Here is a 22,562-nt window from a genome sequence, read left to right as displayed (position 1 = left end):
AAATTGTCTACCTGAAATACCTGAGAGACACTGAGAAATAGTTAGAACCAAGAGAGTTTACTATCCTAACTCATTGCAAAACCGATAGCTTTCATATATAGTAAACACTAGTTAGGAAATACAATGGTTAAAACAATACCACTAAAAAAATTTTTAAAAACCCACAACACAAATGCCCAGGCATAAATTTAACGAGTGTTTAGAACCAATGTAAAGAAAGTCACTAAACTCTAGTGAGGAACATAAAAATAACTTTAATAGTTTCAGAGTGAATTGCATCTTCGCATGCATGGACTCAATATTATAATTATCTCCAAATTCATGCATGTTTATAGTCCCAAGCAAATTCCAGCAAGGTGTTTCTGAAACTTGACAAAAATGATTCTAGAACTAATTTAGAAGTATAAATGTGCAAGAATTGCCAGAAAAAGAATAATGAAGGCGAATTTTCCTCTACAAGGTACAAGTCTCCATTAATTAAAATTGGTGCAAGAATTGGGACACCTGAAGCAAGACAAAAATCAAAGCATGAATATGAATTGGGACAAATAAAATGTAGTATTAAAATAATAGGAAAAAGATTGGGACAAGAAACTATTTGTAAATAAAATGGGCTGCCTGTTACACACCTTGTAATACAAAAAACTCATGAAGAATCAAAAATTAAATGTGAAAACAAAACCACAAAAGTACTAGAAAAAAGAGATAACTGTTAATAGATTAGAGATGGATTTTGAGGAAGATCACTGCAACCTCCACCTTCTGGACTCAAGTGATTCTCATGTCTCAGCCTCCTGAGTAGCTGAGATTACAGGCGTGCACCACCACACTGGCTAATTTTTGTATTGTTCGTAGAGTCAAGGTTTTGCCATGTAGGCCAGGCTGGTCTCGAACTCCTGGGCTTAAGCCATCCACCTGCCTTGGCCTCCCAAAGTGCTGGGATTACAGGCATGAACCACCACACCCGGCCAGATTTTCAAAGTGTATCAACAAAGCTAGATACTAAAGAGAAAAAGGATTGACTCCTTAAACATGAAAAATTTCCATATGACAGAAACCTCCTTAAACAAAATTAAAAAACAAACAATTGGAGGAAACACTTGCCACATAGGTGACAGCAAAATGCTGGTATCTTCAATATATAATTTCACCAGGCTACTTTTAACTGATGTGAAAGTAATCCAACTCCAATTTGCTGATGTATACCTGGGGATTTGCTGGCTCTGTAACTGGAAAGCCCAGGGATGAAGTTGGCTGAAGCTCTCTTCATAAGGAAGCCAGGTTGTTCACCCGTAGGCCAAGCCTTCCATCCTACCAGTTGAATAGACCCCCAGGAAAGAGACCTCCTTCTCTGATAGCTCCAGCAGAAAAACTTTTAAAAGGATTTTAGCCCAGCTTGGGTCACAGATCCATCAGTGAATGTATTAGTCTGATCTTACATTGCCATAAGGAAATACCTGAGTCTAGGTAATTTATAAAGAAAGGGTGTTTAATTGGCTCATAGTTATGCAGGCTGTGCAGGAAGCATGGTTCTGGCATCTTCTCAGCTTCTGGGGAGGCCTCAGGAAACTTACAATCATGGTGGAAGGCAAAGGGCGAGCCAGCACTTCACATGGCTGTAGGAGGAAGAAGAGAGACAGAGCGGGAAGGTGCTACAGATTTTTAAACTGCCAGATCTTGTGAGAACTCTATCATAAGAGCAGCACTAGGGGGATGGTGCTAAACCATTAGAAACTACCCCAATGATCCAATCACCTCCCACCAGGCCCCACCTCCAACACTGGGGATTACAACTGAACATGAGATTTGGGGAGGGACACAGATCCAAACCATATCACTGAGTAATCATTGTTGCTGGAATGGGATACTCTGACTGGGCAGGCCTGGACCATGTGTTACCCTTGTGGCAGAGAAAAGCATATGTCAGTGCCATCCAAACTTCCTGAAATGCATTTTTCACAATACACAGTGATTCTGTTGACAGAGAAGGGAGAAGGAATGCAAATGCTAAGGGGCAAAAACAGCACATCTTCACTAATGTATATAAAGAGCACTCAGAAATCAATAAGAAATGGTGTTTTCAAAAAGTCATGAAAAGCCATGAAGTGAATCTTCAATGTACTTTTTCTGAGTCCCATTTTTCATGCCTCTGCTGAAATGCTTTCCAAGGTTGCAATTAGCTCATTTGACAAGTTAAGTGTAATAATTTATTACAAGATGTTAATATATCATAAGGAGCTTCTTCTTCTCTTAGGTGATGTGTAGAGTATAGAGGCCTTCTGGTGACAATGTTTTAATTCAAAGGAGAGTCCCCAGTTGTTAATTTTAGGCATGATTTCTAAGATACAGTCCCTCAGGCAGAATGAATGCTGAAATCTTTATTTCACTTGAGTTCAATAAACCTTTCTTCTTTCATCTCCGAAAAGTAAAAGGGGACCTTGTTCGTATAATCTTCCTTAAAGAACCTATAATTTTGCAGTGATTTTATGTGCATATTTCTTAAATGAATTTAGAGACTTGAACTTTACTGAATTTGTTTCAAATTGTCTCCCTGGGAGAAAAATTAGATTATTGCTTTTATATATTTTACATACATTTTTGTGAATGTACATTTTTACCTGTTAGATTTTAAGTTGATGCTTTCTAAAAACATTAGCTGTGTGTTTTAGTCCTGCATAAAAGTATTCATAGAAGATGAAACACTATTTTTGAGAAAACAAAATATTCCTATTAACATAGAATCCGCAAACCAACAAAGCACCATTATGGAAGTGTTTTTGTTTGTGTCATCTTGTAAATCTTTTGTATTATTTTTACGAGAGAGAGAGAAAGAAACAAAAGCATAAAGATGTTAGCTCAAGAAACCCCATCTAGGTTGTATTGCATTGAATCAATAAAAATATATGCTCTACCATTTACAAACTGTGTGTTTGAAGTTATTCATCTTCTCTGTAGCTCAAATTCATCATTTACAAAGGGAAATTATAATAGCATCTACCTTACAGGATGGTTTTGAGGGTTAAGGTGTATCAAACAGTGTCTGGCCCAAAGTCAGTGCACAGTCAGTTAGCTACAACTATTATTTTAGGTAATTTCTAACCACAGCTCAGTTTATTGTCTGCTGGATACTTGGTGCTACTCACAGGCCCTTATGAGGCTTAGAAGCACTTCCTGTATGACAGAATGCAGCTCAATAAAGTCGGAGAAGCTTATTTCCTTGAACTAGAATTTCCTGGAAATAGCTGTTTCACCAATGGCTAATAAATGGTCACTGCCATTAATCAGAAACACTAAGAGTTCTCAGAATTCCCCGTCACATCCGTACCCCTTATTTTGTCATGATTAACCATCAGTGTTTCTGTTTCCTCCTCTAATTTGTGAGCTTCAAGGAAGTTTGTGACTTATTCGCTACGAATTCTTCCTGATTCACCAGGGGTGCCTTACAGAGAGAGGCTTGCTGAGTATTCGTTGAATGAACCAATGAATGAACCGACGGATGAACAAATAATCAAAGAGGTATCCAACTCTCAGCCCTCTCATTTAAATAGTACTCTACTATCTGGTTTGAGCAGTGTGCGAGTCAGAACTAGAAGCCCCACAGGCTAACTACTCCGATGGCAGTGGGACAGGTTCATCTGCTTGAAATCTATTAAAAGATCATCCTTCAACAATTCTTTAAAGCTTCTTGAAAAGAGGAAATTCCATCATCATACATGCTTCAACCATGAATTTCAAACTTTCTTTGAAAAAACATGAAATATTATACCAGCTTAGATAAAAATCTTTGGGCTACTTTTGTTGGTCCTTTATGTATATTTATTATTAAAGATGAAACAGAATTGAAAGATGGTGACCAAAAGTGAATCTGACTTACTTTAGGGGAATTAAAAGGATAGGAGAGAAGCAATACCTATGGCTGAATTTACTGAAAATTTTTCTACACCTGGAAAAAAAAATCACCTAAAGTGTATTGAATACTTGAAGACAATTAAATAATTCAATTCAAAAAATATTTTGAAGTTTTGATTTTAGGTGAAGTCTTTTTTTTTTTTTTTAAAGAAAAATATCTAGTTTAGATTCTGTTTGAATAATTCTTTAGTATTTACTTCTCTTTAGTAAAACTTTGCCTATTTCAATTTGAGTACTATGCACAGTTGAATTCCATTTGCCTCATAGTTCACCGAGGTAATACGGTTCTTTCTGGTGGTGTTGTTGAAGGTGCTATTGTTCACACTCTGGTTTAGTTCATATCCCCAGTATTTATCCCCAGTGACTCAAGGTTCTCTTCTAGAATAGCAAATGGAGATCCAAATGCAATCAAACGAGTCAGATCTTTTACATCAGAAATGTGGATTTAAGAAAGAGATCTTTCATGGGTTCCTGTTGTGATCCAGGGATCCATGATTTGACTTAGAACTAAAGGAATGTGGGCAACACTTTAATTGAAACACTTTTCCCTCTAAGCTCAGAATTAATCAAGAAATAGCTACAAGAATCCAAGAGATGAAGATCAAAATATCATCTTTACAGCTAGCATAGCTCAATTAGAAAATGTGGGCCGGGCGCGGTGGCTCAAGCCTGTATTCCCAGCACTTTGGGAGGCCGAGATAGGCGGATCACGAGGTCAGGAGATCCAGACCATCCTGGCTAACACGGTGAAACCCCGTCCCTACTAAAAAATACAAAAAACTAGCCGGGCGAGGTGGCGGGCACCTGTAGTCCCAGCTACTCGGGAGGCTAAGGCAGGAGAATGGTGTAAACCCGGGAGGCGGAGCTTGCAGTGAGCTGAGATCCGGCCATTGCACTCCAGCCTGGGCAACAGAGGGAGACTCTGTCTCAAAAAAAAAAAAAAAAAAAAAAGAAAAAAGAAAAAGAAAATGTGGCTGAGGCTGGACACCGTGGATCACATCTGTAATCCCAACATTTTGGGAGGCCAATGCAGGAGGATCACTTGAGCCCAGGAGTTCAAGACCAGCCTGGACAACATAACAAGACCCTGTCTCTACAAAACAAGCAAAAAAAAAAAAAAAGAAAGAAAAAAAAGGAAAAACAGCTGGATGTGGTGATATGTGCCTATAGTCCTAGTGAGGAGGTTGAGGTAGGAGTATCACTTTAACCCGGGAGTTTGAGGCTGCAGTGAGCTATGATTGTGCCTCTGCTCTCCAGCCTGGGCAACAGAGCTAGACCCTGTCTCTATAAAAACAAAAGTAATAATTTTAAAAATGTGGCAGGAATCTGTGGCCAGGAAATGAGAATTCACACCTTGCCTCTCACACCCTCCTCCAAGACAAGGGATTAGGATGCCCTTTTGTAAAGCAGACTCTTCCTTGGTCAATTGCAAATGGGATCACTCTCTCCCACCTGAAAAATCTCATTAGTTAGGACCTATAGAAATTGAGAGGTGAAGCCAGCTGGACTTCCTGGGTTGAGTGGGGACTTGGAGTACTTTTCTGTCTTACAAGAGGTTTGTAAAATACACCAATCAGTGCTCTGTGAAAACGCACCAATCAGCGCTCTGTAGCTAGCTAGAGGTTTGTAAAATGCACCAACCAGTGCTCTGTAAAAACACACCAATCAGTGCTCTGTAGCTAGCTAGAGGTTTGTAAAATGCACCAATCAGCACACTGTAAAATGGACCAATCAGCAGGACATGGGCGGGGACAAATAAGGCAATAAAAGCTGGCCATCCCCTGCCCCTCCAGCCAGCAGCAGCAATCTGGGTCTTCTAGGCTGTGGAAGCTTTGTTCTCTTGCTCTTCACAATAAATCTTGTTGCTGCTCATTTTTTGGGCCGTGCCATGTAAAGAGCTGTAACACTCACCGCGAAGGTCCACAGCTCCCTTCTTGAAGTCAGCGAGACCACAAACACCACCAGAAGGAACCAACTCCAGACACAAAATGACCTTCTACACTGTCTCCAGAAAGTAAATGCTGGGACCCAGGCAGAAATGCTTACTCCATGGACTCAGGAGCAAAAAGAGAAGCCCTCTGCAGGTAGACCTGAGAGCGAGCCAACAACGGCCACGCCACGTGCAGGCTCTACCAAATGTCACCAGTGGATAGGCCCCTCCTCCTTCAGGGTCAGTGAGTGGAGGGGAGAAAGAAGCTAGCATGGATATGGCGTGGAAGTTCTGTCTTAGAAACGCAAAGACAAGGGAATAACTATCCATTTGTAAGGTGTTTGAACATGCCCTTTCTGTCTTGAAGCTCAGAACACCACTTTGAAAACCTTGTTCAGAAATTGAGCAGCCGAGACTCAAGGAGGAATGTTTTCCTCCTGGCAAAGGACCCACTCCATTGCTTCTCTGCTGCTTCCCACTGACTTTCAAAACATCATGAGGTTTAACTTTTTGATAGAGTCTCGCTCTGTAACCCAGGCTGGAGTACAGTGCCACAATGTCGGCTCACTGTAACCTCCACCTCCCGGGTTCAAGCAATTTTCTGCCTCAGCCTCCTGTGTAGCTGGAATTACAGGCGCCTGTCACCACCCCGGCTAATTTTTGTATTTTTAGTGCAGATGGGGTTTCACCATCTTGGCTAGGCTGGTCTTGAACTCCTGACCTCATGATCCACCTGCCTCAGCCTCCCAAAGTGCTGGGATTACTGGAGTGAGCCACCACGCCCAGCCAAGTTTAACTTTTATAGAGATTCCTTCCCCTTTCCATCATGCTTATCCCTTCCCTAAAAGGTCCTTGTCATTGTCACTTTTCTCATCCCTAAAAACTGAAAGTCTGTGCACCCCACCTTTTTCTTTTAGAATGGCCTCCTTAATACTGTCTTGCAAGCCCAGGTGGCTGCCACCCATTTAGAGACATTATTCTCCCTCCCCTAAACCGTTCCCCTCTACCCAGTACACATACCTCAGAAGTTCTGGTTGAAACCAAAGACTGGGGCCATTCAGATGATTTCTTAAGCACTCACTGCAGTCCCAGTCTAATATAAGGAGCTTTCTTTAGGAATTTTAGTATTCTCTGTATACACTCAGGTTTTTCTTTTCTTTTTGCTTTTTTTTTTCTTTTGAGATGGAGTCTTGCTCCCTCACCCAAGCTGGAGTGCAGTTGCGCAGTCTTGGCTCACCGCAACCTCTGCCTCCCGGGTTCAAGCAATTCTCCTGCCTCAGTCTCCTGAGTAGCTGAGATTACAGGCACGCGCCACCGTGTCAGGCTAATTTTTGTAATTTTTTTTTTTTTGAGACGGAGTCTCCCTCTGTCGCCCAGGCTGGAGTGCAGTGACCCGATCTCGGCTCACTGTAAGCTCCGCCTCCCGGGTTCACGCCATTCTCCTGCCTCAGCCTCCCGAGTAGCTGGGACTACAGGCGCCCACCACCTCGCTCTGCTAATTTTGTGTATGTTTAGTAGAGACGGGGTTTCACCATGTTAGCCAGGATGGTCTGGATCTCCTGACCTCATGATCCGCCTGCCTCGGCCTCCCAAAGTGCTGGGATTACAGGCGTGAGCCACCGCGCCCGGCCCTAATCTTTGTATTTTTAGTAGAGACAAGGTTTCACCATGTTGGCAAGGCCGATGGCAAACTCCTGGCCTCAAGTAATCCACCCGCCCCAGCCTCCCAAAGTGCTGGGACTACAGGCATGAGCCACTGCGCCCAGCCTGGCTTTTCTATACTTACCGAATATAAGAATCAAAATGGAGCCACCAGTAGCTAACAACAGTGATTGCTGTTGGTGATTTTGCTGTTGTGTTCTGTTGGCTGTGTTGGGTATGACTTCTTGTGCGAGTGCATTCACTCATTCACTTCCTAATTTTTTTTTTTTTTTTTTTTTTGAGACAGGGTCTCACTTTGTCACCCAGGCTGGAATGCAGTGGTGCAAACACAGCTCACTGAAGCCTGGACTTCCCAGGCTCAAGCGATCCTCCCACCTGAGACCCCCAAGTAGTGATTCTGCTGCCTCAAGCCCCAGCGTGGCCACACACCCAGGTAATCTTTGTATTTTTTGTGGAGACGGTTTCTCCATGTTGCCCAGGCTGGTCTCAAACTTCTGAGCTCAAGCGATCCACCCACCTCAGCCTCCCAAAGTGCTGGGATTGCAGGCATGAGCCACCATACCTGGCCCACTTCTTAATCTTTATTGAATGTGATTGTCACTGTGTTGAACCCTAGTGTTACAAATAGGAATAATTCTCAACTCCTGTCTTTGGGGACTCAGTGTGGAGGAAGGAGGAATATATAGCTATTTAACAGTGTGGCCAGCTAAGCCGCATTCCTGAAGCGCGCAGACTTTTCAAGAGCACTTTGGCCTAGGGTGAGGAATACTTGGGGATTGTTTTACCTTTGTCTTAAACGAAGGTTGCAGGGGTAAGGAATGTCCTATGTAAAAGATGGACAATTTTGGCAGGGCCTGGTCCTCTTCAGTATGAAGAAGAGCAGAGGGGGTGCCTTGGGAATTGTGAAAGACAGGCTGGGCCTAGGCTATGAAATGCTTTATAGGACGAAGTAAGGAGTTTAAACTTCCTTCTGTAAGCAACAGGAAGCTGGCCGAGGTTTTAGGCAGAGGTGTAACTGATCAGCTTCTATTAGGGAGATAACTCCGCTCAGGAGGGACGGCATTCATCCTCAGAAAGTTAATCCTTAAAGAGCAGTAGGCAACTGGCCACAGAGAAGCCCAGCTTTTAGCTTAGTGTTTGGAGGGTCTCGAGTGATACTGATGTAATTGAGCTTTTTAGGAAAAAAAAGATGAAATCGTAATAGCCCATATGTCTAAAATGAAAAGAACGTGATTTGCCTTATAATAATGCACCCCCTAAAATAAATCTTTAATTCAACCTATGAATCTTTAATGCCCAGAACGCAGCATAATGCTTTGAAATTGAAACTTGAGATACAGGCATTGCAAAATCAGCCCTACAGTGGGTTTAGGGCATACAAATTGAGCAGTATGAACTATTGACACCTCCTGGTGGCAGCAGATGTGTGCTGTTTGCCTGGTCCAAACAAGAGGGGAATGAATCAAAGGCATTAAAAATAAATAACACCAGCAACCCAGAAGGAAGGGATGGGAGGATGAAATGGCCCAGGTCATGGGGCAGACCCTGTGGAGGCCTGTCGGAAAGCAGAGACGGCAGGGGGAGGCCTCGGATAACCAGGAACAGCGGCCAGCATTCCTGGGGAAGGGGCTAGAGTAAGGGCACTTCTAACAAATTTAAAAGCGACAAATAGATTACTGAGATAGCTGTTCCAGAATGTCTGCTGACAGTTTTGTTTTGTTTTGTTTTTTAAGGAAATTGTTTTCGTTTTTCAGCTCTAAACATCCAGCCTAATAAATGCTTTCTCATAATAATCTCTTACCACTCTATAAGCACTTTTTAACCTTCTCTGAGCCTTTGTACTTACAGAGTTGTATTTAATATAAATGGTGGCAACACAAGGAGAAAAACACCTAGAGTCATCTATTTCTCAAATGTGCTTTATTTACATTCTTTAAAAAATAATGAAAGCCAGGCATGGTAGCCTGCGCCTGTCGTCTTGCTACTTGGGAAGCTGAGGTGGGAGGATCACTTGAGCCTGGAAGTTTGAGGCTGCAGTGAGCCATGACTGCGCCACTGCACTCCAACCTGGGCGACACGTGAGACCCTGTCTCAAACAAGTAAATAATATAAAAATAAAATAAATATATAACATAATGAAGACATTGACTTGTGAGGAGGCTGAGGTGGGAGCATCACTTGGGCCTAGAGTTTGAGGCTGCAGTGAGCCATGATTGTACCACCGCACTCTAGCCTGGGTAGCAAGTTGAGAACCTGTGTCAAGTAAGTAAATAAAAAAATAAATATGAAAATAAAATAAAAATTATGAACACGTTAACTCTTGAGATGCTGCATAACAAAAATCAAAGCCAATCAAACGCCATCTAGGATTGATTCCCCTATGGAAGTACAGTACAAAAGTACCAGAAGGCACGAAAGAGGAAGCTTGGTTTCTGACTCTTTGGACTGGATATGCAAAAGGCTCAGAAGTGAGATGGGAGGTTCACAGGTGCTGACTCAATCACTCATTTGCCGCATGACCTAGGACGCATCCTTTAATCTTGCTGGACCTCACTTTCTCTATAGGGAAAGTGAGAAAATAAAATCCAAGAAATCTGTAGGACCTAGTGGGCACTGGGCTGCACGATGACTTTTGTGGGTGTTAAGCACTTTTGTCTTCATGAGCCGTTTCCTCCATCGGAAAAACATTAAATTTACATTTTACCACGGCTTTACCTTCATATCAGCATAGTCGACATGCGTATCTTGCTTATTTCCAGAAGCAAAACATTCTCCTAGGCCCCTAAAATTGCTATGGGCCCTCAGCACTGAGCCTTATGGAGAGGCTGGTCCTGAGTCGGTGGTGGGAAAGTCTGTGCAGTCAGGAGAGGCAAACTCTCACGGAGGTTAAGAGTGTGAGCTGAGCTTTAAATAAACCTGGCTTCAAACCTGCCCTCAGTCACTTACTAGCTGCTTGGCCTCAAGCAATTTATTTAAACTTTCTGAGCCTCAACTTTCTCAAATGTAAAATGAGGGCAATAGATCATACCAATTTCGTGGGTTGTGTGTGCGTGTGTGAGTGTGTGCGTGTGTGTGTATGTGTGTGTGTTAAATAAGACAGTGTCTCTGTATCAAACTCAGTATTTGACAATTAGTAAGTGCTTGAGAAATGGTGGCTGTTCCTCTTGTATTTTTCTTCCCTCCCTCCCTTGCTCCCTTCCTCCCTTCCTCCCTTCCTTGATGGAGTCTTGCTGTGTCGCCCAGATTGGAGTGCAATGGCGCGACCTCAGCTCACTACAACCTCCACCTCCCAGGTTCAAGCGAGTCTCCTGCCTCAGCCTCCCGAGCAGCTGGGATTATAGGCGTGTACCACCACGCCAGCTAATTTTAGTATTTTTAGTAGAGATGGGGTTTCACCATGTTGGCCAGGCTGGTCTCAAACTTCTGACCTTAGGTGATCTGCCTCCCTCGGCCTGCCAAAGCGCTGGGATTACAGGTGTGAGCCACCATGCCCCGCCCTTCTTGTATTATTATCAGTATCTCTCCTAAGAATCGGACTGGCTTGGAAAGTGGTTGCTCAGCTCAGAGTGGGAAGACAGAGCACCTGTGTGCCTGTCTTTCTCCTCCCTGGCCAGGGCAGCAGGGATCTTTTCTGCTGCAGGCATCCAGCCTAATTCACAGTCGTTTGGCTTTAGGACTCTCTTGAAAAAGCACATGGAACTGTCTCATGTGCATGGAGAGCCAGCTGGTGGCTGTCTCCAGCTCTGGGCACCAGTTAAGGAGCCTTGTTTGTCCTCATAGTGTTGGAGGGCAGTGACAGCAGCAACCATGGCCCTCTGAGAATTATTTAATACCTTTACTTTCTTTTTCAAGCATTTTTCTATGTACAGAAATTATTATTATACATATTTTTTTTAAAAGTACAAGACTTATATACTTGAACCTGCCATTGCAGGTCATTACAAGAGAGCAAAAATGTTTCTTGAAACCTGTATGTGTGGGGTGGGGTTGTGTGCTCAGGTCTTTTGCTATCCTAAAGGCTCCATAATTACATCTGCTTAAGATTCTGTGGGTATGGAAAGCTCATATTGTTGATTGAGAAGGGTTATTTTTGCTTTACCAAAAGCCAATCACATAGGTCAGTAGCACTCCTTTGCTCAACTGCTGTTCTTTGGGCATTAATTTTAATGTTTAAATAGCAAGTGCATTTTCCAAAGGCTGCATAAAATACCAGATAAGTAGAAGACCACTGGCTTGGGAAGAGCAAATGCTCAGCGAAGCCTTTCGCAGCCAGAGAATATTGAATATATCTCTACCATTATTTAGCATCAGAATCAGTTATGGTTGTCTGACTGATGGACAATTTTTTCCCGACCTGCTATCTTTGCAAGTGACCTATACTGTCTAGACAGTTGCATATTATTTATACATTCATTTTAGATTTTATGTGGTTTTTTCCCCCGCTAAAGTTGTGCAGGTTTTATGCAGCCAAGTAACTATCAGAAATGTAGTCTACAAAAAATCCATATAATTGCACGAGGTGAATGCTCTCTTTCTTAGAGTTGTGTCACCATTAAATTAAAAAAAAAAATGTAAAGACCATTATATGAGCTCTGGAAAAAAAAAAAAAACAAACTCTCCACCCCTGAACCCACAAACACATGCTTGGGTGCATGCGCACACACTCCCCCGCACCCCCCCCCACACCCCTCCTGTCTTCAGAGTACCAGCAGCAGGCCATGGAGAGAATTAAAGATAGCTAATTTCAAAGGTTCTTAATCAATTCAAGTTGATCCCATTTGTTGATTAGGGAGTCAAAATGCATTATTTGCATTCTGTTTCAAATTCAGAACTTTTTTTTTTTTTTTTTTTTTTTGGAGGTTCGAGGCTGGAGAAATCTTTTACAGAGGAATCCCCTTGGGCAGAAAGGGAGTTAATTTGAAAACTCTGGTGAGCCTGATGGGTTGTGAAAGTTCCACATGAAACATTTATAATGGCTCCTTTCAGGGTGGCAGGTTTTGGGGTATGCGATGGGCAAGCCTTCAGTAGTCATGAACCAGTGGCTGAAGCTTTGTCTAAATACCTGGGAAGTGAGCTGAATACCCCACGCACCACTTTCATCTGGATATTTGGTGCTGTGTAGACATCGCAGCCAGAGCAACAATAACAGGGCAAAGTTCAGAGATTAAAGGGAGGATAGCGCCTTTCCCAAGGCACGTCTGAACTGGGGACTAACTGGTTGGTTCTCTGTGGGTTTCAGGCCTCGAGTTCGCACATCCCACTGCCCCAATGCCTAGTTTGAAACACTATTTTCCTGGCTTCCTTATGGGGTTCCTTCAAGCCAGAGACCTGAGAAACTCCTAGAAGTGTGTCCTGGCCTGAGTGCAACGAAGTGAACCCCAGGGCTAGTTCTCTTGGGAGAAAATGCTCAATGTAGCCAGAAGTGAGGGCATGCATCTGAAGTCCCGCCCTTCTGATTTTATGCCCCGTTGACTTTTGCCAGGAAAATCCCAGCTCTGCCTAGAATTGATGTATGTGTCCTACATATCGGGAAGACACTACTTTGGGGCAAGATTATACATTAACCTATTTGCATCTCATTTATGTCAACTGAAGATGGTGAGGGTGAACATTTTGTAGGAATTATGTGAAGAAAAAAATCTAACTCCAATTGCATGAAATTATCTCTGTCTTTGGAAACTTAACCCTCCCCCTCCAAATACTACTGTGTCCTACTGGAGTCACTATTGACATCTTAAAATTTACCCGGGCCACCAATGGCTGACTACGTTCTGTTTATCAGCCAACACCAACATTAAATTGTAAAACTGGCTTATCATGTGGCTAAAGTTATTTTGGATGCGAAAACCCACAATGATGAAAGAATTCAGTCCTCAACACTCTTTCAAACGGGGAGAAAGTTTTACTCGCCTAAATATCAATTCTAAAACACGCCATTTCCTTCCATAACACTGCAAACTGGCCCCTTTCAAAGACTGTTTCTTTCTCAGCCTCGATTTTATTTTCCGTTCCACTCTTAGAGTATAAGATTAATTCCCACATTCTGCACATTGCCAGGAGTTCAGTGCACATGTTTACTGAGGTGTACAGCTCTCAAATAACTTTGGTGCTTCTTTCACCCACTGTTAGGAAGTATATTTAAAAGAAATTGCCTTTTATAGATTTAAATTACAAAAGTACTGATATCATGCAAAAGGCAGTTTAACTCATGCAAGCATACAAATAGGTAAATCTTAGGGAAAAAGATACCAAGGCTAATATGAATGTAAATAGGATTAGCTGCCTGCATTAGCAGTGGCTGTGAAATTTAAAGTACTTTCTGTTAGGTTATTCTTTAAAATACACCTATATTTCATGTGTGCATTTGTAGATATTTAGAAATATATTTTACTTTGTCTTCTGCTTGAATTTTGAAACAAGGACAGACAACAACCCTGATTCTTAATGGTAGCCCAGGTAGAAATGAAATGTAACCTTCTTGATGGTTAAATATTTACTTACATAAAGTTTTAAGTCTCTGAGAGAATATGACAAAGTGTGATCAAGGAAATAGAGATTCATATTGCAAAGAAATGAGAAAACTGATTATAGTGTTTTCCCCCCTTAAAACGGGTTTGTACTCATGTTAGCTGAAATGGAAGTGGTCAGCGTAGAACAGGAGATGGCAACCTAGAGCCCAGGGCCAAATCTGGCCAAATGCTTGTTTTTGTTCATCTCCCAAGGTCAGAATGTTTTTCACATTTTTAAATGGTTGAGAAAGAATCAAAAGAAGAATAACATTTCACGACACCTTAAAAGTTTCATAAAATTCAAATTTGAGTGCCCATAAATAAAGTTTTGTTGGAATACAGCCACACTCATTTGTTCAGCTAGTGGCTTCCTTTGCACTGTAATGGCAGAGTTGAGTAGTAGCGACAGTGACCTTATGACCTAAAAGGCTGACATATTTACCTTCTACAGAAAAAGTTTGCCAAACTCAGGTTTAGAGTAGAAGTATTAATATCTTCGTGTGCTTGATTTTTGAGATTCCTAATTAGATTGTTGGAGTTGGAAATCAGTTCTAAGAGGTTCTTTATGTAGCCATTTGAACTTAGACTCTATTTTCTTAGCTGAAATCATCAGAAATAGACTATAGATTAAAAGACATACTGTTTTTTAAGAATTTAAGCCACAACTTAAAAAAGCACCTAGGGAACCACAAGCATAACATTTTGAGGAGAGATACAGTAAGTAAGAGGGGAAGAGCCCAGCTCTGGGGATCAAATTCCTGGGCTCAAATCTCCAATCTGCCTCATAGGATACTTGCTTGACTGCCCCTGTGCCATGGTTTCCTTATTGATGAATTAAGGGCAATAATGAGAATTGCTCTATGGGGTTGTTGGCCAGAATTAAATGAGATGATGCATATAAAATGTTTTGAAGATTGCCCAGACTTTGCAAAGCTTAGTGAGTACTAGCTATTATTATTGTTTTTCAAATAGGATATTTGCATTTACATCTTTATGAATTTGAAAATCAACATTCATTATAGAAGCGCCTGTTCTTTAGGCCAGAACATTTTCAAGGTGTTTATTAGGTAACGGTGCTTTGGGGTTTTGTTGGGAGAAGACTTCCCTGTGACATGCATGTTCACGGAGGGGGTAAAATGCTAAAATTATACCTTCTAGGAGGCATTGATCATTTTTCTCAGACTGTATTGTCCTGATCTCAGACAATGGGATGAAACCAACGAAGCTGACAAGTTGTTGGCTTTAACTTAGCTTTCCCTGTGTAACATAACTTTAGATCTAGTAAAGGATATTCAAGACCATCTAGACCAACATTTTCAGATGAAGACATTGAGGGCCAGAGACTGGATGGACTTGGCCAAGGTCACACGGTGAGGCAATGACAGGGCCATGAGCAGAACTCAGGGCTTATTAAACCTCTTAGAGTTGGAGCTTTTGTAATAGCAAAAACGATGCATTCAGCATCTTTTTACTTAGCACAGTGCCTAGCATGTACTAAGTACTCAGCAAACATAAGAACAACAAAAGCAATGAAGAAGAATAGATGAATAAATAAATGAATAAATGAGCGTTTGGCCTCTTGAAAAGCCCCCTAAAACACACACAAGTGTGAGAAAGAAGGAGATTTATTCCGATGGTTAAATGAAGAAAATGCTCCACAGGGAGTTTTTTTATGGTAGCTCTACCCCAGTTTCTCACATTGAGCATCTGCCATGATTGAAGGAATCCAGCCCATCATTCTTTTGCCAGGTAAGAGTCTGAATTATTAGTGATTCAGCCTATATATACTGAGTTTATGCTTTTTCCTTTACATTTTTAACATACTCATAATTTATATTACAGTGGTGTATGTTATGAATCTCTATAAACAACCTTCAATCTATATTGGAATAAGGTACAGGATGCATGAACAAATACATAAACAAATGGACATATGGGTGGATAAAGAAGTAAATAGAAGTGAGTAGAATAAATAGTCAGGGTAAAACAGAAACAGTCCCTCAATCAACCATTGATCCTGTTTTTGTTTGACACACAGTAGGTGCTTAATGAATATGGGTTAACGGGATGGCTGGATTAATGCATTTTAGAAAGCTTTTCAACATGCAAAGTTGTAGCAGAACATAACCTGACCATTTACCTGAGTAACCTGGGCACATTATTGAAGAGCCCCGGAATGAGACAAGCGTTTTTCATTTATCCTTATAAGTGATCTGGGAATATAACAGCACCTCCTTCCTGAACCAAGCCTTACGCATGCAAATCTAGATTCCCAAAATAGATCAAACAGGGGTGCATTTCACTGCTTACTCATTCACTGAGTCTCTAAATGTTTGCTGGTTCTACCCATTCACTGAGTCTCTAAATGTTTGCTGGTTCAGTACTAAATGTTGGAGATAGAAAGCATCGTTCCTGCCCTCATGGAATTTACAGTCTAGAGAGCACCCAACATTTAACAGACAATCACAAACGATTACAACACAATTGCACCTCACAGAAGAATGTGCCACAGCATATGGCATGTGAAGATTGGTTTGGCTAAATGGTGCCTTATTCAGCAAAACTTTAGCATGATTATGAGGGACGATAGATTTAATAATATATGAGTTGGAACATGTTCTCCTGGGGTTTAATAACGTGTGATGTGCTTCCCACAAGTAGGATGCACCACTCCAACCTCCAGCACTTTGGGAATTGCTATTCTCAATGACAAGCTTGTAAGACCAATAGCTGTAGAGACTCATCAGATCTCACTCTGCTTTGGTCCACACAGCTTTTTAAGGCTGCGTGCACAAAGTCAACTTCATTTGGAGGAGGTGGGAAAGAGGTCAACCTTTGAGGATGTACCAAGTAGATCAAACTTGTTGGTTGACTGCATGTCTGGCTCATCAGTTGGCTACTGTCTTATTGTGATCATGAAATTCATCTCACACAAATAATAAATAATTGATATTTTTATAAGCATTGTTAACAATGTATACATTTGACAAGTATTTAGTGGAAACACTTTATGAGTGCCAGATTGTACAATATTGATCTATACCCTGTAAGGTGGTGGCCATGAAGGTTTGCTGCTCACATCTCCCTTAGAGAAGGAATCTGCCATTTAGCTTCAAGGAAGGCAGTTTCCCAACAGCCTCTAGTCATTGACCTTCAGAATTCACCTCAGCTTTCAGCTAAGACCATACTCTCACTGTGAAGTCCTCAGCTGTTGATTGAGTCTTGGCCATTTTTGCCTGGTGTGATAATGAGTGAGCCACAGAGCTAGACTTTAAATCCAGGCTGTTGGGATTCTGAGGTCCCTACAAGAACTAGAAGTTAGGGGAGGGGTGCCTGAGTCTTCAGTCTGGAGTTAGATTCTGCTTCTCCCAGTCAGGGGCTGAGTCTGTAGGCCACAGAATCTGTCTTCCTTCTCTCTTTGGCCATTTGGAAATGGCTGGGAAATCCAGTCTCTTTTGCTGAGTACTGTGGAGTGGCTGCCAAATACCTGGTGCGGCTGACATTGGCTGAAATGTCTGAGTTCAGCCTTTTTGGAGGGAGAAGCTGGCCTGTAAGCAAGAATAATATTCTACCCGTTTACCACCCAGCTTGTTCAGTTGCAAATTTGCTTATTTTTGGTTGGTTTCCATGTCATGGAGACATAGACATAGTCTATTTTTTGAATTACACCACAATCGTTTGTTGAAAAGTGAAAAATCTAGTCAATAAGCAGGTCATTTTTCCTCATTTTGGGTAATTCCTCTTTAACCATCCCTCCCACACCCTGAATTGACAAGGTGGAAGGTTGTTATATAGAAACAATTTCAATTAACTGACTTCTTCCCACTAGCATCAACAGGTAAAAGACTGTGGGGATTATACACGTGCAGATACAATAGTTGTGGAAGCATCAAGATGAGCATGTTTTCATTGTAGTATAGAATCTTCATGCTGAGCAAACATCTGGTAATTGCTGCCTATTCATATTTTGGCAATGGCCAGATAGTTGCACAATTATTGAGCAAATTTTGGTCAAGATGTATGCCACGTTTTTCCAGAGTAATTGAAAAACACATGAAAATGACCATGGAAAGTGTCCTTCCTTGATTTGATTCAGTCAAACAATGGGTTTGAATGATTTCTGATGGAAATTTCTACACAGAGCCTTGGGATAGACCACTTTGGTCAGAAGCTTTCTTCTGTTTCTAATTTATCATATAACAAAAAGAACATTTATGTTAGGGGCCAGAAAATACTTCCTTAATCTTGATGCATCCTTCTGTCATCATAGGGACTCACTTTAAAGAACTGGAGACATCAGCTCAGCAAATAAAATTAGAATAAGGCAAGGATGCGCTTTGACAGAAATGCCAGTTAGTGCCGTTTACGAGAGGCTACAAGGCAGTGGGGTAAGTACAAAGTTAGGAGATGTGCATCTGAATTTCTTGCTTCTTTAGTCAAAGGGTGGTGTAGAGACCAGCAGCAGCAGCAGCAGCAGCAGCATCTGGGAACTTGTAAGAAATGCTGTCTCAGGTCTCATCCCAGACTTACAAAATCAGTTAACAAGATGCCCAGGTCATTCTTATGCACATTAAAGTCTAAGAAACTCTGCTGTGGTGCCATCCTTGCCTGGAACCAGCCACATGGGAGTATTATTCCCTATCTTTAAAAGGAGGAGTTTTGCTCCCAACTGTATTTCCTAAAGTAGGATTTCCCAAGCACAAGTATCATAATATGTTCCTTGGAAAAAAGGATTCTGTAGTCAAACATTTTTAATCGTGCATACTGGTGGGTTTTTCGTTTGTTTGCTTCTTTTTGAGACGCAGTCTCACTCTGTGACCCAGGCTGGAGTGCAGTGGCATGATCTCGGCTCACTGCAACCTCTGCCTCCCAGGTTCAAGCAACTCTCCTGCCTCAGCCTCCCAAGTAGCTGGGATTACAGGCATGAACCACCACACCTGGCTAATGTTTGTATTTTTGATAGAGACAGGGTTTCACCATGGCCAGGCTGATCTCGAACTCCTGGCCTCAAGTGATCAACCCGCCTTGGCCTTCCAAGTTGCTGGGACTAAAGATGTGGGCCACCGCACCCGGCTCATACTGTTAATTAACAATATGTATTAGCTTATTAAAGACTCTGAGACTTGTGGAGTTTCTGAGTCCTCCCTCTACCCCTTATAATTCAAAATTATAGCCTCACTTCACTATGCATTTTATTTTCATAATTTCAGTTAAAAAGAAAGTTTAAAAGATACCATTGCAACCAGAATCAGGTTACAATGGTATCTTATTGCAATCAGGTTGCCTTATTTTCTTGCAAAAGCAAAAACAAGTAAGAGCATCCTTTAAATAACAATATTTTCTGATGTTAATGTCAAATTAATCCAAGAAATGAATATGTATTGATGGCATTCTTTTGGGTTTTGAAAATCCTTACAACCACATAATTAAATGAGTGCCTTTAGAAATACTGATAAAAGCCCATTGCCATTCAAATATCTATACAAGACAATGGCCGTAAGCTGTGGGCTTGGGAGATTAGTTTGGCCACGAGCCAGTGTTTATCACAATATTTCCATCTCAGCTGATAAAATTTAATCATTCTTATTTAAATAGAAATCAGAATTAATGCAGGTTTTAAAGAGAAGGAATAATAAATGAATCGCACTATCTTTATTTCAGAGCTCCTGGCATATATTGTCTATTCAGAATGGAAATGCTAACGGTTGTTGTTTTGCTTTTCTACCTTGGACTTTCATTCCAGAGTCCTCAAAAATAATGAGCTATTGCTGCTCGAATATTTATTTCTTCAGCTCTACTTTAAGCAAAGTGGTTTCCATCCTTCTCTCTAGTAGGATAAACGGGGCTTTGTATATGACGGGGACACGACTGGAACTGGAGTTGGCAGGGCCTGTGCTTTGAGCTGTTTCTCCTGGAGTGGTGATGGGTTTGGACTGATCATTTTCCACCGACATGCCTGGGTCTCTTGAGATCACAAGCAGGAGGTGAGAAGGCAGCTGGTGTGGACAGGGTATGCAGTTGGCTTTGGGCCAGAACCACGGTGCTGCTAGCAGGCCAAGTCCAGGGTCAAGTCTGTCCCTGGAGCAGTCAGATACGGCAGCCTCCTAGAAGCAATTAGAGCTTAAAGAAACCTTATAGGTCATTTAGCCCAACCCACTCATTTTGTGGGTGAGGAAGTTAAGGACCAGAAAGCGGAAGCAACTCACCCAGGGTCACCCACCAAATTAGAGGTAAAGCCACCATGCAAGCAAATCAGGATGCCAGTCCCCAGCTTGGTGTTCTTTTGACTTTGTCTGGTTCTTGGACCTGGAGTGGATACAACTGAGAACCATTTTGTTTGACTCTATCGATAAATTTGTGGTTAATGTATCAAATGATTTATATCAAACAAAACCCATTTAAATTAAAACACCTCCCCATCCACTAAACCATCTCTGATAGTTAATATTAGGTGTCAATTTGATTGGATTGAAGGATGTCTAGATAACTGGTAAAGTATTGTTTCTGGGTATGTCTGTGAGGGTGTTGCCAGAGGAAATTTTGAGTTGGTGGACTGGGAGATAAGGAACTTTCTAGGAACACATAACACTTTTGTTATGTGTTAGCAGAGATTGAAGGCATTGTGCCCCTGCCCTGGAGATCTGTGGAACTTTGAACTTGAGAGTGAGTTTTCGTGAGAGACCTTGTTGTTTAAAAGTGTGTGGCACCCCCCTTTGCTCTCTTCCTCCTTCTCAGGCCATGTACGACATGCCTGCTTCCCCTTCACCTTCTGCCATGATTGTAAGTTTCCTGAGGCCTCCCCAGCCATGATTCCTGTACAGCCGGTGGAACTGTAAGTTAATTAAACCTCTTTTCACTATAAATTACCCAGTCTCAGTTAGTTCTTTACAGCAATGCAAAAACAGACTGATATACCAATTAACCAACAAAGGCAACCATATTCTACCCCACCCCAACCCAGGATTCTTATTTTTTGGGGTGGAGAGATATAAAGAACCTCATTTTTCTCCCTTCTCCTCCTTTATTTAAATACCATTTTAAAAAAATGTAAATACAGAACGTCCTCAACTTACTGTGGATTGGCTTTCTGTGGATGGTGAAAAGGCAATACGCATTCAGCAGAACTTGTACTTTGAATTTTGAATTATGACCCTTTCCTGAGCTTGCAATATGCAGTAAGATACTGTCAATGTTAGGCAGAGACAGTGAGCCTCAGCTCCCATCAGCCATATGATCAGGAGGGAAAACAACTGATACTCGACAGTGTACCATGTTTCCAGACAATTTTGTGCAGCTGTAGGCTAATGTAGGAGTTCTGAGGACATTGAAGATAGGCCAGGCTAAGCTATGAAGTTAGGTATATTAAACGCATTTTCAAATGATGATATTTTCAACCTACGATGGGTTTACCAAGACATAACTCCATCAAACGTCAGGGAACATCTGTTTGTGTACACTTAAATATAAAAAGAAAAAACCTACATTTGTTCATAATTTCACTGTCTTGATAAATACTGACATTCAAAAAGTAAAATAAAATAATTACAATAGATAAAAAGTATTGATCACTCACTGTGTTCTAGTCACTGTTCTGGGCCCTTTATTCTCTCACTTAATCCATATACCATCCCCATGAGCGGGTACCATTTTTCTCCCCCTTTTTACAGATGAGGAAACTGAGGGGCAGAGGGATCAAGTACCTTCCTAAGGGCAACCTCCAACAAGCGGCAGAGCTGGGATTTAACCCAGCAGTCTGGCCCCAGGGCCCGGGCTCTTCACCTTCATTCTCCATAGCCTGAGAAATGTGGATTCTTACTTTAGCCACTTCTAAGAACTTACCTGAATTTTGTTTTATTTCATCCCCAAACTTTATTATGCATCCCATTTTTTCCATGGCCATATCATTTCTCCCAAGTAGGAAGTAGGCCCTGTTAAAGTCAGTTGGTGTCAATGGATTTGCTAGAAAAAGGCATTTTGGAATCAATTTGACTATATTGCTTTTGACTTTGTTATGAATTTCAGTTTGGGTTAAGGGTATATCAGACTTCAAAACATCTGGTTAGGTCATTTAAGAACCTTCCTGAGACTTCAGAACCCCTTAAGACTTCCTTTCAGATTCAGACATTTCCTCTGTCACCACACTCTTACAAATGTTTTGAGAAATAATGCAACAATGCTTCAGTCATTTGAGAAAATGTACAGAAGACCTCATTAATCTGGTATCAATGAAAATAAGACATTTCACATCAGGAAAATTTCAACATAACTAAACCTTAGATATTTTAAGAGCTGGAAATTTTTCTCTTAATGTTTTTGGTAGTTGTGGATACCTTTTTTGATCTGTTTTAATCATTTCTTGATAACCCAGAACTATAATTATAATCATTAATAATATTCCATGTGCAGTAGGGAGAGTCCTCTGGGAAAACACTCCTTTGGGATCCAGGACCTCCAAACAAATGCCACTTTGTAATGTTAATGTCCCCTAAATTACTCTACACCCTTAGATTTTTTTATTTTATTTTTATTTTTTGAGACGGAGTCTCACTCTT

This window comes from Macaca nemestrina, chromosome 18 (assembly GCF_043159975.1).
Source record: "Macaca nemestrina isolate mMacNem1 chromosome 18, mMacNem.hap1, whole genome shotgun sequence".
NCBI classification, from domain to species: Eukaryota; Metazoa; Chordata; class Mammalia; order Primates; family Cercopithecidae; genus Macaca; species Macaca nemestrina.
Note: the sequence above shows the minus strand (reverse complement) of the source record.